Source organism: Apostichopus japonicus, chromosome 13 (genome assembly GCF_037975245.1).
Source record: "Apostichopus japonicus isolate 1M-3 chromosome 13, ASM3797524v1, whole genome shotgun sequence".
Classification (NCBI taxonomy): Eukaryota; Metazoa; Echinodermata; class Holothuroidea; order Aspidochirotida; family Stichopodidae; genus Apostichopus; species Apostichopus japonicus.
The window spans coordinates 21,305,762-21,324,858 of NC_092573.1; the positions used below are offsets into that span (position 1 = coordinate 21,305,762).

The 19,097-nt window shown below is 34.5% G+C and overlaps 1 long non-coding RNA gene across 1 annotated transcript in view; it reads left to right on the forward strand.

Moving 5' to 3' along the window:
- LOC139978736 (uncharacterized) overlaps window positions 1-15,590 on the forward strand; it is a 33,687-nt gene extending 18,097 nt beyond the window's left edge. The window contains exons 2-3 of the long non-coding RNA XR_011796999.1: window positions 14,495-14,617; window positions 15,210-15,590. This is a non-coding gene — a long non-coding RNA (uncharacterized lncRNA). The remainder of the gene's footprint in view (window positions 1-14,494; window positions 14,618-15,209) is intronic.
- Window positions 15,591-19,097: the final 3,507 nt, after the last annotated feature.

Here is a 19,097-nt window from a genome sequence, read left to right on the forward strand (position 1 = left end):
AACAAATATAAAATAGTTGAAAATCGTTGATATTTGAAACAAGCTGTCAGAAAGAATCTAGCACTTCAAAAAGACGAGAAGGGAATATTTATTTAACAACAAGTTGATTGTTGATGAATTAGGCTTATATTTACTTTCTAGCAGTATGCAATCCATGTTTTACGCAAACTTACATAGTCTGTCACTTGCCAAATTTATTCAGTTCAACGTCTTGTAGCAAATTCGTTAATTATGTTAGCGGCTGTTTGGCGCAGTGCAATAATTATCTGTTGAAATGATCATACATGGATGCTATTACTTTGTAATACTACTTCAATACATTACAGGTATAAGATCGTTATTAATAACATAATAATCAGGCTAATGTTTAAAAATGCAATGGTAAAGCATGCCAATATATTTCTGAGTGAGTCCTAAGTAAAATATTTGACAAGAATGTTTGTAGTTTCAAAGGAGATGAGATATGAGCAACTTGGATCTCAATGACTTGAAAGGTTCCGACCTCGAAATTTGCCGCATTTCACGAACACACGCACAACAAAATATGATGTTACTTATTTAAAATGAATGAAACCTTGATTATTTACGTATGTTTAGAATTTGTACTGAACGGAGACGATGAATTGAACGAGTATGATTTTCAACTATGATATTTCATTGTGAAAGGAACTTCAGTAACATAGAGCAGGAGGCCCACTGCCTGACGGAATATTACCATGTTCAACTTGACCGGCTATGGGTGAGCGGGCAGTGTGCATTTGCTTAAACTACGACTTGTGAAGATTTTTGGCACTAATTTAAGTCACGTCAGGGAAACTCATCATGTAGCCTTTTGGCCGACTGACAGTCGGCGAAATGACCTTAACGAGAAACGATCGCTAACGGAAAACAGTTCATCAGTCGATCATTCGAGTAGTGTTCGGCTCTGAAGCTGCACGTTTACCGAAAACTAGGTCAAGACAGTCAAGCTGAGTCTTGGCATCGCCAAAAACTTGTAAGATGGTCATCAAATGATATCAGTTGGTCACTCAAAATTCTGTAGGATTGGACGATCGTCAGAACTACAAAATCAATAATATTCTACTCACTGTTCTACATCATACACATTAAACGATTGAATGATTTATGGCAGATAAGATGAGTCATGGATGAACTATACAAAACATGTGTAATGACAATAATCGGCAGAGGTCTATAGAGTCTACTCTGTAGCCCCTTCAAGCTTGCCAAAGAGGATGGAATCGGCAACTACATCGATAAACACTACATCACGCTTTATGGCCGTTTCACAATAGACAAGAATATAAAAAAATGGGTCAGTTGAGCCCCAAAGATTTTTAATCTTGGGAAAGGTTGATAATGTACTTTCGGATGAAGAACAAGAAAAGGTGGTTTAAATATGATTGATGGATAACCACATGTGAGTAATTAAATGAGTGGTGTCGTTGTACTTTCTTGTAAAACAGGGAATTAAGAAAAAAATTCCATTACTCGCCACTATTTCACAACTTCATAGTACAAAGTATAGTTGTTAAGATTGGTCCCTGAAAAGAGGGTGGTTCATTGCGGCCGGGTTAGGAGGCGTCGGATATTAGGCACATCTTATGGTATAACGTGCTGATGTGTCATTACTGAGAATGATAATTCTGGAGGCGTCATATATGATAGGCACATTCTATGGTATATCGTGCTGATGTATCATGACTGGCTACTGGAAGCTGTTCATCAAGGGATTTATGTTCCCAGCATAATTTTCTCATTGATTTATCCTTCAAATATTATAAATTTTGAATGTTGCTAGCTGTAAATATTTTCTGCCTTTAGAATTTGTTCACATTTGAGAACGCATGATCATGTTTTATCCAGGACTTGTCTACATTTGAGGACGCAAGGTGGGTTTAGGACGAACATAGAACATTTGAATCTCTTTATAGGGATATGTCATTCTTTATATATAGATTGCGTGGTGTCATTGAACACGTGAACCTCCAGTTATAGGGATATGCCATTCTATAGATCGATTGAATAGTATAACAAACGCTGCTCGGATTATTTTACTTCACGAAAAGAATTTGGTGCAGAAAAGTATTACACAACAAGACAGAGATACTTTTGTGGAGTTACTTCAATACCCATTCTTAGAAACATATTCTGTGTGACGCGTTAAATTTCAGTCGACTGTGAAATGCTTAGTCTAAGATCGTCTTACGTAGTGACATGCCATACATGATCCTATTACGTATCATTACAAACATGAATGTTACTCTGTAATTTGCAGCGTAATGTAAACGTATTCATGTCGGTATATAGTCACAGTAAAAGAAGATGGTTAGCGTAAACACTATGACAGGATTCAGAAACGGATGCCATACTTTCCAGCAAAATAACATAATATATCATCAAATCTAGTAAACAAAAAACATTCGATTGGTATAACATTTATTTTGTTACCTTGTCTTGAAAGAAAACATAAGAAACCAATCTCGCTTTTGTTAAGTTTCGTATTTCAATGAAAATAACAGTATAGTATATACTAACCCAACTGCAGTGTAACGATCGAGTGAACTGTCTTCCCTGAATTTGCGTTGACCCCTAAATTCTGTTTTTTAAGTAAATACATTACTAGGAATACTGCACATGCCTGCTATGAAAATGCATGCAAGTAACGTATAGACTTATGTATATTTGAATGTTTTCGCATTTGAAGTACGGTACGCTCCATTTTATCTGCAAAACAGCGAAACCACACCAAAAGAATCGCTCGCGTTTTCAAATGTGACTTTCAAATTTGCCATCAAAGTTGCAAATATATTGAAATAGATGAAACGTAACTATATAATTACACACACGTATTGACCATACACTGTATACATAAACAAGTATACAGAAAGGTCGTATACCTATTGCCGCCTCTTTATGACTTGTTAAAGTCGTCCGAGAACCCGTTGTATACACTTTTTTTTAGAACTTAGAAGATTTTGAAGTTTTACTGACCTATTAATTTACAAAGGAATTAGCTGTATATATCTTTGAATGAATTAAGTGTGTTTGTTTTGAATAAGGGAACGTGTCACCAGTTCGTCATGATTTTATAGCCTAAATCAGTGGTGTTGGTGCCTTATAGTGATCAGCGAGGTGTATAGGTTACTTGAGTACATTATGAATCTGTTTAGGGATACTTACATTTTATGATATTATGTTCAGCTCATGTGAGGAATTTACGAGACCTAAACTCAACTTTCATATCGAAATTCTATGCTTGTTGACGGCTAAAATTAAAGATAGTATTTGTATTGGCAGTCATAATTTAGTATGAGCGAGTGTGTTCTTAATGAATTTATCAGTTATACATGTGATATACACAAATAAACATAGAAAGATGATTTGATGTAGGTTTAAATCCTTACCATACATTCATTATACATAATACATACATCATTCCACGTTACCCTCGAGGCATTGCCATTGAACATTTCCCCTTGACAAGCATTACTGAGCACTTTCACACCATGCATACTCCACAAGACATTGCATAGCACATTGCCGAATCTTTTGTAACGTTTTACCCACAAGTCCATTTAATTGTCTTTTGCCTTAAGGCATACGTTCCCACTTCAGCTAAATTAATACAATTTTCGTTGATATACACTCTATATCCTAAGACGCTTTCTTACTGTTCGATCTATTTACAAAATTTGCAAGTCTAAATAAGTCTTTCGTGGATTCCAATACCCCTCGTCGACCTCACCGCTGCTATCAAGATAATTCGCGGAGGACGTCTGAACTGAAATCACCTCTGCGGTTCTGGTTTACTAGACGTTTTGGGCACCAATCTCGCTCTCAATAACTTCAAAATTAAAGAAAATGATGGAAAACGAAAGGGGGAGGGGTGGAGGAGCCTCATGAAGCTATAAAGCATACACGTCTTAAAGCTTATCTATCAATCACCTTCACTACAATATTCGTGCATAATTGTAGTTTTTACCCTTTTCTGAACTTTACAGCTTCCTCTTGTCAACGAGCAGTAAACTATTTGTTGCAGTTTCGTCGGGCCAACGCTATACAGGGTTTTTGGAAAGAGCTTCACAACAAACCTTTTGTTTTAAAATTTAGTATTGACTACTGCAACAAAGATTACGAAATACATGTGAAATACTTGGCAACAAATTTGACTTGTAACTCCACACGGTATATCCATGACAGATATAACTAGTGCTAAAATATTCAGAACCGGGCTAACTTTAAGTTGCTGCCATATTAGCTCATTTTCTGCGCCATTAAACAATGCTGATGTCTTTTGCAAACGCTACCCATCTCTTTCAGAATCAGATAATTAGCCCACCGGCAATCGCTTGATGACCTAAACAACTTGTCGTAGGTTGTTTTTCATGCAAATAAGGCTGATTTTATGCAGGCTACAGTTACTAATGTCTGTGAAGTTTGTTTTGGAAAGCAAAACAGACCTTCGTTGAGGTTCCATCATGGTTTGAGACACTCATGCAAGTGCGCTAATAACGCAGTATATGTGCTCAAGCATCCACTGTCTCTAAATTTACCCTCTACTAAAGTATTCTGTGTCAATCAAACGGCTTTCGAGTTTCCAATAGATAAGAGAGAACATCTTATTACCATACACATTAAAGTTATTTTGGAAACATGGAGATAATAACATTCAAGATTCGAGAAGAACGTTGTCTTTCTTCCCTACTAACAAAAAAAGGAAGAAGAACATGTACTTGAGAGGATAATCATTACATCTTTTACTCAGCTTCATAGCAGAATCGCGTCATAAAAGCACACCTAACGACATAATAATAATAAAAAAGAGATTCTATGCTGGCTTGAGAGAAATTTCGACAATATTTGAAAATTTGTCAGGACACTGACGGTTCGTAGAAGAAGAAATAAAACGATGTATTAGATGAAAATAATTTCAAGATATCCTTGACGCTATAGCTTCTTTCCGAGTTTTAAGATAACAAATCATCTCTTTGTCACAGCAATGACTTGTATAAACATGTTACTCTAATGGTTTGGTTTTGCCAAAATATCTAAATTCTGCCTTAAATAGTACGGGACAATATGATAATATGAAAATATGATGCAAGTGGTAATCCCTTTATCACGAAAGTGATACAATCGTTGCTGGTTCTTGGTCTATAATTACCCTTTGAACGTTGGATCATGAAGACATGCAAAGTTAAATGGAAAATTGAAACATTGGCGGCACACAGAAGCAATCATGAATGTCTCTTTTCTTCTGCTGAACCGTTTAGTATATTGGATTAAGTTACCATTAGGAATCTCAGGTGCTAGGTTGTATTTATCATAGAAGGCGCGTTGAAACCCATTATCGGTCTGAAGAATGTATCTGATTTCTTAAACGTTAACGGAATGCTTTGGCAGTCCCGTATAAGATATTATGACTTTTTTGTATGTGCTTTTGAAGGTTTCATGAAGTTGAGATTGGATATGTACGCAGGTAGGAATTATGCATAGCCATGAGTGTAACACGGCACTCGGTATAGTCAATTACCTGGACTATAGGGTTATAGTGTATATATAGCAATGTATCAATACTACCTCTACTTCGTTCATGATTCCTTCGAGTTTTCATCTCATTGTACCTGAGGTGGTTATGAATATAAGACGAAATCTTAAGAAACAAGACATATGACAAGGTGTTAGACGACCAAACCGAGCAATCCATTTAGCGATTCCTTTTCTTTTCTTAATTGATGATAATAGAGAGCTATTAACTCGATCAACCCATGGAGCTCTGTTTATAGCTCCATGATCAACCTAGTCAGACCCGATACAGCACCCATGCGTTATCACTGTTTACGGTGATCATTTTCACGACTTGCTTTATCTAACCTAAAGGGAATATATATCATAACTTTGGAGACTTGTAGTTATCAGTATGGTAACATATTTGGTTTGATGTAATCTCATTAGTCCGGATCAACAGTTAGCTTGATACCAAATGTTACCGTTAGATTGATAATGATACCAGTGCCAAACACGAGACGAGAGGGAAAGAGCTCGACGGCGTTTTTTTCTTTTCTTTCTGTGACCTAAATTCACATTTCAATATAAAAGTTTCATCATCTGACAATTTTTACAATATTAAGTAATGATTTATAATAACGGCGGATAGATATTATAAAGTGTGACGAATTCCTTTATAACCGAAGGAAGACTCTTCTTAAGTTGTGACATTCGTGGTTTATACATTTCCTTAAAATTTCATAGCTTATGTAGCATTGCTCTGTTATAAATATAGATACACTTTTTCAATGAAGTTATATCGTGTAATCTGTCTTTATACACGTGCAAACCTAATTAAGTTAAATAAATAGAAATTAATAAAATCAGATTCCAAGCTCGTTCTGTCGAATTGAAGAAGACTATTAAATGATGAATTTTATTTCACTTCCTCCAGTGATGCTACGCAGTGATTTAAATTGAACTTTAACACACTTTCTACAGCTATTTGTGGGGTGATTAAAAACAGTGTTTGTCAACACATGACAACACAAAAATGATTCACAAAACAATTTATCTTGACTGTCTGATTCTAACATTTTATATCTTTCTTAGTGCTGGTTACACCTCTATAATCAATCAATAATTTCTAAATTTATGAACCACACATTTGTCAAATGCATAGACATAGTTCTGTATATTTAATGTGGGTAATTTAAGAATAGTTCACCGTCCACCTGACGAATAGCAAATGATAAAAAAATAAAATAAAAAAAAACAATGATGAAATATACGACACTATATTATTATATGTCGCTTACTCCAATATTTGGTTAATCTTATCAGCAGCTGCTTTATTAGCCTGTATAAATATCACTTTGTTTTAAATAGCAATCATATAAAATAAATGGGCTTTGTTGTAATATGCGTATTGACAAAAAAAAGAAATAGGTAGTTCGTTGGTAACGGTTTTATCAAACAACATGGATATCCGTTTAAATATCAACTTTTAATTCATTTATTAGACACAGATTAACACCTGTTGTCAATACATGTAGCGATAATGGTGAAGTTGTCAGGAGTATTTTGGCGACGTGATGCTGAATAAGGAGGTTAATGATTATACACGGATGTTAGGTCACTATGTAAAGACATCTTTCATGGTTTTAGAGTTGGATATAGTTTGACATAATTCCATAATTCATTTAGATGATTTTACATAAGATCATTTCGTTCAATTGTTAATATTTATAAAATGGATGTTAGGTTAATATGTACAGACATCATTCATATATTTATGGACAGCTGAAAAATCTGATAATTTCGTTTGGTATGCGTAACAGGTTCATCTCTTCCCTGATTGCGATTAAAATGTTCATATGGTTCAATAAGGGTAAATCCATGGTTCTTCCCTTACTAAACAGTACCTTACTTAAAGTTAATACCCTGTCGTTACCGGTAGGACTAATAATACGTTTGACGTCACACACTGAAATGAAAGATCTTTGTCTTGTTGAGAAGGTTCACATGTGTCAAGACATCACCGTATTTGTTGTGTAAAGGGAAAAATAAAGTACTTGTAAAACCAAAGGGTTTGCAAATGAGTGAGTATAGACCATTTAAACTGCTGAGGTTCATTAATTAAAGTAATTTGACTATTATGTAAGCTGACGGATACCCAATACTGAAACTTCAGAGTTTTATGGCATTAAATGGCATGTTTTATACAGCATTGCAAATTTGGTACATAATGACAAATGGTATTGAATGCCACACAAGTATCTTCTGTTGTTTACATTAAGTTAAACTAACATGTTTCGGTTGGAGTAATTCGAATTTATAATACAATGGATCAATATGAACATTTAGACCTTCAGTGAGGAACGACCTGCATAAAGATTAGCCATAATGGGTAATGATCCAGAGATTAGCACATTTTGAGCTGACTAGTATCTTAAAACCCGAGATACTGTAGCTATAGATATATACATTCCTAGTACTTAAATTGTTCTTCTGTCTTGGAAATATGAAAATATCAATCTCACAATTCTACCAAAAGTCATTCTTTGAATTATATTTTACTGACAGAACCAATCTTTCATGCGATTCCGATTTAAGCTACTGTGTTTTTGTTCGTCACGGTAATACGAAATCATTTGGTTTCTCTATTTTCCCCGTCTCCAATTTCTGTACACTTTGTGTTTACAAATATTTTTTGACCTTGAACGGCAATGAAAGGTTTAGATGTAGGTCAATTCTTTAACGAAGGTTTCTCGTGGCTTCTTTTAAGTGTGTACAACTTTGCAAGATAATATTAAGGAAAGGTAAAGAAGGGAAAGTTTTCATTGCGTAGTGACTGAATATCGAGTAACAGAAAGTGAAATTTAATTATATATATATTTGTAAGCTGAATTAGGTTTCTCAGTGAAATTTCAGTCTTTGCGAACAGTCAGCTAACGTAAATACGGGGAAGTTAAATTATCCAATCAACAACGAGTTACTAAATCGTTTCAAACGTGATATTTGTGGTGAAAAAATGCGCATTAGTCATATCACACAAAAATTCACTCAATATTGTTATTATATTCAGAACTTTGTATTTGGATATATATCGATATGCATGGCCAACTCGAAATATGATGTCAATTCCAACGGCATATATATATAGGAAAAGTACCATTGGGTCATCTTTTTGTGGAAAGTGCTTATTTATTCGCTGAAAACCTCAGAAGGGAGGTCACTCCGGAAGTAAATATTTACCCCTACCCTAACCCCTTCTACTCACCTCCTCCTCCTCCTCCTCCTCTCTACTCCCTTCTTCCGACACACCACCTATCCCGTTTTCACCTCGGGAGAACTTCCGTAAGGCGAAACACAGCATAATCCTTGAAGGCACAATTAACTTCACTCATTCTCCTTTCTTTAAATTTCGTTTTTTTTTTCTTACCCTACATTTCTTTCTCGAAAAAAAGATGGAAGATGTAGATGTATGAAAGATGTAGATGGAAAATGTTATCAACGGTTTCCCCGGCGAGAATTCGCAGGAAATGACATGCATAAGTCGCTTTGTTTGGTGTTAACACCGCGCATAATACCTGAGGGCAGAGTTTTATTTCGGTAAGTCGTTGTCATGAATATCGTGAATGTGAAGCTTTTGATGTTTGAACTAAAGTTTCCTTTGAAATTTGGGGTAATTATTTATAACTCCCCAGGCTGGTAACATTACTACATCTTTAGCCAACTTTTGATGATCCTTTTGATTAAAAGTAAGATTAAGTGTGCGTGATGGAAAATAACTCAGTCATTAACATTAACAAAAACAATAACACAATCAATACAGAGATGATAGATAGAAAGTGATTTGACGTAGGGAATGGAAAGTTATGATAGGTTAATTGTCTCAGCTCAAAGAGGTAAGAAAAACCATCCTAGTTATGACCAAATCATCTTCATCGTTATTCCGTTTTAACTCGCATGCAATATATATGAACCAATGTCAGTGTTAACGTTATACGTTCTAAAAGTATCGCCTTTTGCAAGCAAACTCGGTAATTGTTATGCTAAAATATGAAAGCTTTAACATGAGTCCTAGCATTTGGAAAGCCGTTTTCCGTTTGAGTTAATTGTTACATATATGTTTCAAATATAATATCGGATTTTGAGTACTTTTCTAATATACAATTGAGCATGACAATATGCATATGATGAAACTGGATTTAATAAATTATACTGATAACTCGTATTGGAGTTCGTTATCTAAATTTTCAATTTAAATTTTGACTATATATATCCTCACGTTTAATGTTATCAACCGTCACTTTGCATCCATTGAACGTATGGCTGGGGAGCTGCTACTTTTAAAACAGCTTCCTGGTATATTTTGTACAACGTTAAACTGATGTACCAAAACGTAAGGCCGCAAAACAAAATATTCATGTGAAAGTTAAAATGGGAAGGTCGTTTTCTGAAAGGTCAGAAACACCAAAACATTTTCCAATTGGAGTTTGTATATAAGCGGTTTTTCATATATACGTAAGAAACACTTTCACCTCGAGAAATATGTCCTACTTCTAACTTACTTCCCCGGTCTGGTTACAGAAAAAGTAACATTATTTTTATTTTTTTTATCATTTTAAAAACACTCATGCACTCACGCACGCACGCACAAACTCAAACAAAGAAAACTTTAACAGATTTAGACATGGAGAAAATGGATGAACATTATATTTAGTTTGGTCAACTTTATTTTAAAAATTACATCACGTAGTTTAGGTGTACGTGACACGACCATTATATCTTTCTTTTCAATATGAGTTGCAAGTTTCCGGATATAGCCACTGGCTTCATTTTTTGTTGGTAAGGTTTATATATATTGTTTGATTAAGCTCCGGGGACCCCCTTTACTGGGTATGTATATCTAATCCCATTTGATGCTCTCTCGTTTAGTTCATTGCAAATGCCAAGAGTGAAATCGAAACTGAATAAATAACTGACATTTTATAAAAAGAAATTAAATAAAAAAAAAAAAAAAAGTTACTTCTTCGTATTGCTTATATATTACGACACGTGTCCTTTTAGCTTCTTGTAGAAACTGTTTACTCAACTATTTGTGTCTCTACTCTCGTCTCTCTCTCCCTCTGTTTCCTTTTGCTTTGGAAGCAGCAACGGCAGGTCAAGGATGTTTGGCGAGGCCCATCGGAGGTTTGGAAAAGAAAACTTCTTCAAGACCAAAGAAGAAACTAAGAAGTATATGACGCGACCGAGCATCATTTTTTTCATTAGAGATAAGTTGGAATTGAAATTATGTCATAGCATTGCCCCCAAATGTATCATTTTACAAATAGCTAAAACGTTTCCAAATTTTTTTTCCCTGGATATTGAAACACTCTGAATTATGCTCAGAGTTATAGAGTGTTGAAACAGGGAGGCAAAAATATAGCCACGAGAAATTGTTTTTTTTTTTCTGAAGTAAAAAAAAGCTTGAAAATGTGTGAAAACGTTTGGACTTTCAAGCATAGTTTTCGGTCGAAACAGATGGTCATTGTCATGACAGCTGTAAATTCATTTTGTGTTTTTACTTTATTTTCCCATGGTGACAATGTATAAATAAGAGAAATTATATAACAAGAGTTCTGAAAGCTATATTTAATTTTTATATTTTAATTTCTTCAAGAAAATTTGCAGAAAGAAAACGTAGGTCATTGGGCATTTCCAACTATCAATTTACCGAAAAGGCAATCACCTGCGGAAAATTTGAAGTGCTTTCTGAATCAAAGAAATGGTCACAAGAAAAGTTATGGTCATTGGTGATTCTTAACTATAAACCTTCCGATTATGTTGTTCTGAGCGAATTCGTGTAGAGCCCATGTTAGATCAGTTTGTGTAAGTTAGCTCTAATACGAACGCTAAGGCATATACAACTTAAAGGGACTTTCCCGCGGCAGGCGTTGATTGGTTTAAAACAAGCTTGATGGAAATCTTTAGGTGAAATCCAGATCCAAGCAATAACTTTTTTTCATTTTTTTTTATCATAGAGATACAAATTGTTTAAATTGGTAAAATGGAAGTCTTTGTTTTTATTTATAATATATTATCGCCTTTATATATATTACATATATTATTATATATTATCGCCTGAGGTAAATAATATTCTTACAAACAAGTTGCACTTTAACGAAACTGTATATGGCATTTTGATTAAACTCAAAATATGGTTACAGAGTACATTGGGATCTGAAGAAACAATAGTCCTTAATGTATCGCATTTCAAGATAAAATCAATAAAAATATTACAATATATAGGAAAGAATGCCTCTCTCAAGATTATCTCCCATGATGACATTAGTGCACTAGTACTAAGTACGATCCACTTCCTTTATTAAGAAATAGCTTATCTCTTAAAAATAGTTTACATTGAAACAAGTTAACGACCATAGCTAAATAAGAACTACATATTGAGATTGGGTCTTCAATTAAAAGTGTTAAAAAAAAATCTTTGATATTAGTTTCGCATCGTCCGCCAGGTGAAGTTAATATTAAATTCAGCTTTTTATCTCGACATTTCTACATTTTCTAAATATTACGAAATACAATCGAACTTTCGCCTGACTACATATAGAAATATGTCATTAAAAAATCATATCTCCAACACCCCCCCCCCCTCCACAACTACCCTACGTTTTCAAACCGTTGTGGAAGCTCGTATAATTTGAAGAGTATGAAAGCATGAAATTGCAAGTTAGATATTCTTCTGGGTATGAGCACAAGTATATACCGTATAAGTATCTATTGGCGCGACAGCGTTCGTATCTGTGTTGTACTAGATTTACATTGAATATAAATACGAGTACAAACCAATCCATTAAGACGAACATTCGACCGCGTTCGTATCTGTGTTGCACTAGATTAACATTGAGTACAAATCCGAGTATAAACCAGTCCATTTAGACGAACATTCGACCGTATTTGTATCTGTGTTTTACTAGATTTACATTGAGTACAAATACGAGTACAAACCAATCCATTAAGACGAACATTCGACCGTATTTGTATCTGTGTTGTACTAGATTTACATTGAGTACAAATACGAGTACAAACCAATTCTTTTAGACGAACATTCGACCACGTTCGTATCTGTGTTGTACTAGATTTACATTGAGTACAAATACGAGTACAAACCAATTCTTTTAGACGAACATTCGACCACGTTCGTATCTGTGTTGTACTAGATTTACATTGAGTACAAATACGAGTAAAAACCAATTCTTTTAGACGAACATTCGACCGTATTTGTATCTGTGTTTTACTAGATTTACATTGAGTACAAATCCGAGTACAAACCAATCCATGATGACGAACATTCGACCACGTTCGTATCTGTGTTGTTCTAGATTTACATTGAATACAAATCCGAGTATAAACCAGTCCATTTAGACGAACATTCGACCGTATTTGTATCTGTGTTGTACTAGATTTACATTGAGTACAAATACGACTACAAATCAATCCATTAAGACGAACATTCGACCGCGTTCGTATCTGTGTTGTTCTATATTTACATTGAATACAAATCCGAGTACAAACCAATCCATTAAGACGCACATTCGACCACGTTCGTATCTGTGTTGTTCTAGATTTACATTGAGTACAAATACGACAAGTACAAAATCATCCATTAAGACGAACCTTCGTGATGAGACAGGTAGAATACGGGTACGATCCCGGACCCACTACAAATCTGCTGATGAGCTCATTTGGAAAAAAGCATTGCGCAATACATGTAAAAATCTCAAATTGCTTAAGTCTAAGTACGAAATTTGAAACGGGGAATAATTCTGCCACAAGTCTATGTAAAACTGTTAATGTTTTATTTTCTCATTTCTTTGTAACGCCGCAGGGGCTGTTCAGCTCATTGTATAGACGTTCCACCTTACCTCCTGTACTGAAATCGATTTCCATATGAAATAATAATAATTATAATAATTTCATCGATAAAAGAAAACCACGAGTAGAGGCATGCTTCCTTTTGAGACCTCTTAACTGTTACCTCGGGGAATAAGTACAAAAATAGTAATAAACTCCTCTTACACGGATGTATACTGATAACGAACTTTGAAAACTTTTTAAAACCCGAGAGAGGGCCTCCCTGTCCAATCTGTAAAACAACTGAGAGTTAAATATTACTCGTCCCTTGTTAAGACGTGCGATAAACTTAAAGAGTAGAGATTATTGCACGAAAGCAATTGTGTATTCCAAGATACCGTAGATGGGATTTTATTTATATTTCCAAAGCAATACAGTGACTCTGTTAATTTTTTGTCCAGAAGAGCAATCTACCACCGTCGGTGTATTCTAACAAGTTTCTCTACTGTTTAGATGAGGAAAAAATATATATAATATAAAATAATAAATAAAATATTTTATTTGATTAAATTGCTAAACGTACTTTGTATGAATGATCACGTCAGTATTAAGAAGGGAGACAAATTAAGTCAATGAAAAAGAATACAAAAACTAAGGAAATCCTGAACTTTAAAAATATACTAAAATATGAAAATAATATATTCACAGTTCATCAGCATCTATATATACACTTGCAAATGATCAATGCTTGCGCATTCATTGACCGTATTGTAAATATGGTAAACCTTACGAGTGTAGGCCTGGTTACGGACATGTCTAATACAACTTATTCCTATACATATACACATATATAGGCTATATATATGTGTATATATATATATGTGTGTGTGTGTATGTGTGTAGCGGTATATATATATGTACCGGTATATATATATATATATATTATATATATATATATATATATATATATATATGTATATATATATATGTATATATATATATATTTATATATATATATATATACCGGTACATATATACACATACATATATATATATATATATTTATATATATATATATACTGCAACTTATCTTTCGTTACTTGCAATGCCTTTTTTACTCTCGCCGCTCTCACGTTTTTTATAGAGTAATAAAAGTTGGATGAAGCAATATTGAACCTCCAGTTTATCTGTCTATGGAACGAATTCGGAGGCCACTAAAGATTAGCTCCTAATTGTTAACCTGATCCCTCAATCATTGAAGTGCAAGGTAAGGGTTGTTCAAGCAAGTTATAATATTGATGGTACATCATGTGAACTTTCGATACCTTACACGAAATGTATTTTAATTTCCTTTTAAGTTTCCGGCGAAGTATATAGCCCCCAATAGGTTGAAATTTCTTAAAAAAAGATGCATGCATAAAAAATAAAAAAGGCAAAGAAGAGTAACACTGTCGACTGTCACTGTTTCTCTTCAAACTTTAGTGGCTCTCAAAGTGACAGGGGGGTCTATAAGGGAACAGTATAACATTACATTTTTAGAACCTTTCCTATACGGATTTCGATGCCCGTATGCCGTAACTCATGATATGGTTACGGTGTTCGCATGCATTTGGGTGGATACAAGGGGTTGGATTAGAAAGCTGGACGTTTTTATTGAACAGTAATGTGTAATACCATATTATTAACCTTTTAAGTAATCAAGTTCGCCTGATATTTAAGAACAAATCCGTTTTCGGGTCAGCTTAGTAGGAGTGGAGTATAGGACAAAGCGGTTGCAGACCTCGCATTCTCCTCACTGTAGACCTACAGTGCTATTGCCTTTGTTATTTTCATATTGTTTCCCCTTTTAATTATTTCAGGGTTGTCCAACCTTTTGCAGAGGAGGGCCACATGGAATGATTATGATGAAGGAGGGGCCGCATGAACCCTACGATTTTTCAATTTTTTTGCGCGAAGCCCAAGGCAACAAAATGTGAGCACTGCGCGCGGTGCGCACTGATTTATTTTCTTTCCTGATAAAACAGATGAATAAAGTCCAGCCGCCCCCGCCCCCCTTCCGCTGAGACCTGTATGCAGTTTTTTGGACCCAGAAGGTTCGAATGATTGATTATATAGCTTCAAATTGTTATCAATAAATCTGCTCACTAAATTTCGCACCGTAGAGCATCTCTGGCGGGCCGGACGCAACCCTGCGGCGGGCCGGACTGTGGCCCGCGGGCCGTAGGTTGGACAACCCTGAATTATTTGATTTAAACTTTAAAAAATACTGCAACAGAATTGAATGTAGGAAGAATTTCAAAAAATTGATTTTCCCTACTTTTATTGGGGGGGGGGGGCGGGGGTGGGGGTGCGACAAGGATATTGAGAGAAATAGTTTATTATATAAGAATAGCTTTAGATCACAGTAATCAACAAAGAAACCCTTTGTGGTTCCGTTAGTGACATTTGATTATTTTTTGGATAAATCCTGTCTGAATTCTTACAACAGTTTTTGAAGAGAAGATCAGCATAAAAATATCAGTAAGTCACTGCCTTGGACTATTTGATTACAAAGATATGACTCATTTTTATAAGTTGCCTCAGTCTACAATTTCTTTGAATATGAAAGTTAGTTTTTTTGTTTTACTTTGTACTCGAGAAAGACCACTTTTAATTGTGTGTGATTTGCTATTTAAATTGCTTGGATCTAACTAGCAGTTACCTACCTCTGACATTGTTAAATGTCACTACATTCATTCATTTTAATTCATTGGTCACTTTTAAGTATAAATAGGCCTCTGAAATTTGTTTTTAAGGTAAAAAGAAAAGCTATCCTTGATTGATTGTCACATGAAGAAACCTACGAAAAATGTTGTCATTAAAATTTACTTAAAGCATTGCCGACGGCGTTTCAAATGGTAATGAATCAATTTCATGTTCTATAGTTGTTTTTATTACCAAATAGTGATTTATGTGAAAATAAGCCGTTTGCCTGTTATATAACGCTTCTAAATTCACCAGACAGTTTCAAGTTTACTTAAAATAGACAATTTATAACCAAATGTTTTAAGTTCCTGTTTTTCTTGTCATAACACAGATTCCTTTTTTTTAACATTTAGGGCGGTAGCTCCTTGTTTGTTATCTCATTGCAAAGACATTAAAGTTTCATTTCACACTCTTTCGTGTATCATCTACGTCTGTTCTGCAACATTTGAATTATAATGTTTTAGTTTGAATGATTCTCGGCAGGCGTCGGAACGTTCAACATTTCTATTTATAAATATTTCACTGAGACTGGCATGTACCGTCAACTATGTTTAAAGTAACACGTTGTGTTACCTGCAATCAGGGGAGTAACCACATATACTTCTAGGGGATAACCTCCCCCCCCCCCAAAAAAAAAATTAGGGGCTGGGCCATACCTCCCCATCCCCCCCCCCTCTCAGCAGACAGAATATTCCCCCAAAAGTAGGGTACATGAATATATATACAACATAACTATGAGGTACAAGCTAACCAGTCGAAAATTCTTCAACATCGTTTCAAAAGTTTCAAAATATAGTACCATATTGCATCTAAGCAGCCTCACTTTTACCAACATTTCTCAAAGGGAATAGGGGGAACCCCTTCCCTTAGACCCTCCATGGACCACTTAGCCCCTTATAAGACCCCATCCAGTACACTGCTTGTGTTCAAAGTACAGGTTGAAGAAGAATACAGGTAAACTTCGGAAAAGCGAATAAAGCGCAATTGTATAATACTTAATATCTTGTAATATGGTTAAAAGGACAGTCCGGGTTAAAAATTAATTTTTAGCTATGAAATATGAATCATATTCTAACCATGGAGGTGCGTTTTTTCATTTTTATTAATTCTTACGTGTACCGTTTTTCGGGATAATAACATTTGCAGCCGATATTATTCCCAAACTGAACTCGAGGTAAATACGTAGATCTCTAAGACTTTCAGTACCGTAAGCTATTATTTTTCTTAAAGTAAACATGTTGTGTTACCTACATTGTGTTAATTAAGAACAGAATGATAACGTAAGTATCGGTTCTAAATTGGAAATATTTTCGCTCAATTATGAATGTATATAGTCATGATGTTGTGACTGATAAAATATTCTAGACATCACGATGATGTATGTTAACAGTACTTGCAGAATTAGTAAGTGACCGACATGAAGAATTTCACAAGTCCCATGCTGGACCTACTCTCCATGTTCTCCCCGCCCCTTCACTCACCTTGTCACCCCCCCCCCTCCAAAGGTATACAAACCAGTTAGTATATATAGAACGCCAAATGATATCAGCAACCATTCATTCATCACACATTGATATTAGTATATTGATGAAATTTAATAAAAGAAATAGGTCAGACGTCAACATTTTAATCTTTTGAGAAAACCAAGTTATATTGTTTTCTCTACTTTTTTACCGTAAAATTTTCATCAAGTTTGGTACAGAGGCCTCGCTTTGTAAAACAGGTCGTGCAGAGTGACGATCTCATAGTGCTCACTCACTTTTAATTAGAAGTTACGATTAACGACGAGATGAAAACCTTAAAGGTCTACTTTGTTAAAATAGTTGGCGTAATCATATTTCAAAATTTGACGGTTTCATTTCAGTTTCGTTAGACATTTCTGACAATATATATATATATATATATATATATATATATATATATTAATATATATATTAATATATATATATATGTATATATATATATATAGCCTATATATATAGTCTATATATAGCCTATATATAGCCTATATATATAGGCTATATATATAGGCTATATATATAGGCTATATATATAGATAGATAAATAGATAAATATATACATATAAAGATATATATTTATGATGGGATATTGTTAACTTCAACTCCCGAAAGGAAAAGCTAAACCACTTTTATCCCGTTAAGGGTCAAAACAAAACAAGTTTATGTCATGGTGCTATGACGTCACACCTGTTTGCTTCAAGTCCACTTACGGCAGAAAGTGATATTTTTTATCTATCAATATTTCGAAACTCTTGATAGGACTTGCGTTTACAGTTTTAATTAGGATGTTTAAAATATGTCCCTCGGTGTTTTCCTCGACAATCCTTTCATTAAACATCAGATATACACTGTATCATTTCTATGCAATGGTGTCATCAAATCTGCCAAGTCTTGAAAAATATATCAGACATTTTGTCGTGTATATCATATTAATGCTGATACAAAGTTAAACACAGTAAATTAGAAATGTCTGTGCCATTTTATTCACTTCTTGAGCATAGTTTGATAATTCAAGTAATTTTAGAATGTTAATAGCAGCGTTTCATGTGATTAACACTGGTATGATGAAGTATCTGGGAGAGGAAATGTTGATTTATTTACTTGATCATTTTGATTTTGAGTTTCATGAGAGTTTTTAAAAGATGCATGAATGTGTCGCTTTAAATAGATCATGGACAATGTGCAAGAATTTTGCAGTCTCCTTACTTTTGTGATAAGCATTGTTTGTAAAATCATTAGCGCGCAGACGACACTGGAAAAATAAGGAGGCGCGGGAACTGGAGAATGTATATTTTCAATTCATCTCACGGATTTATGTTGTTAATTTAACCTTCTTGTCAGAGTTACATGTGCTAACAAGTGAAATGTTCTACTATAAAAAAGAAAGGGTTGAGGCCCCTCTGTAATGTTTCACGAAGTTATATGCGAACACTATTGCACACTTTCTTTTTTCTTCTTTATTTTCATAACCTAAGAATCGTA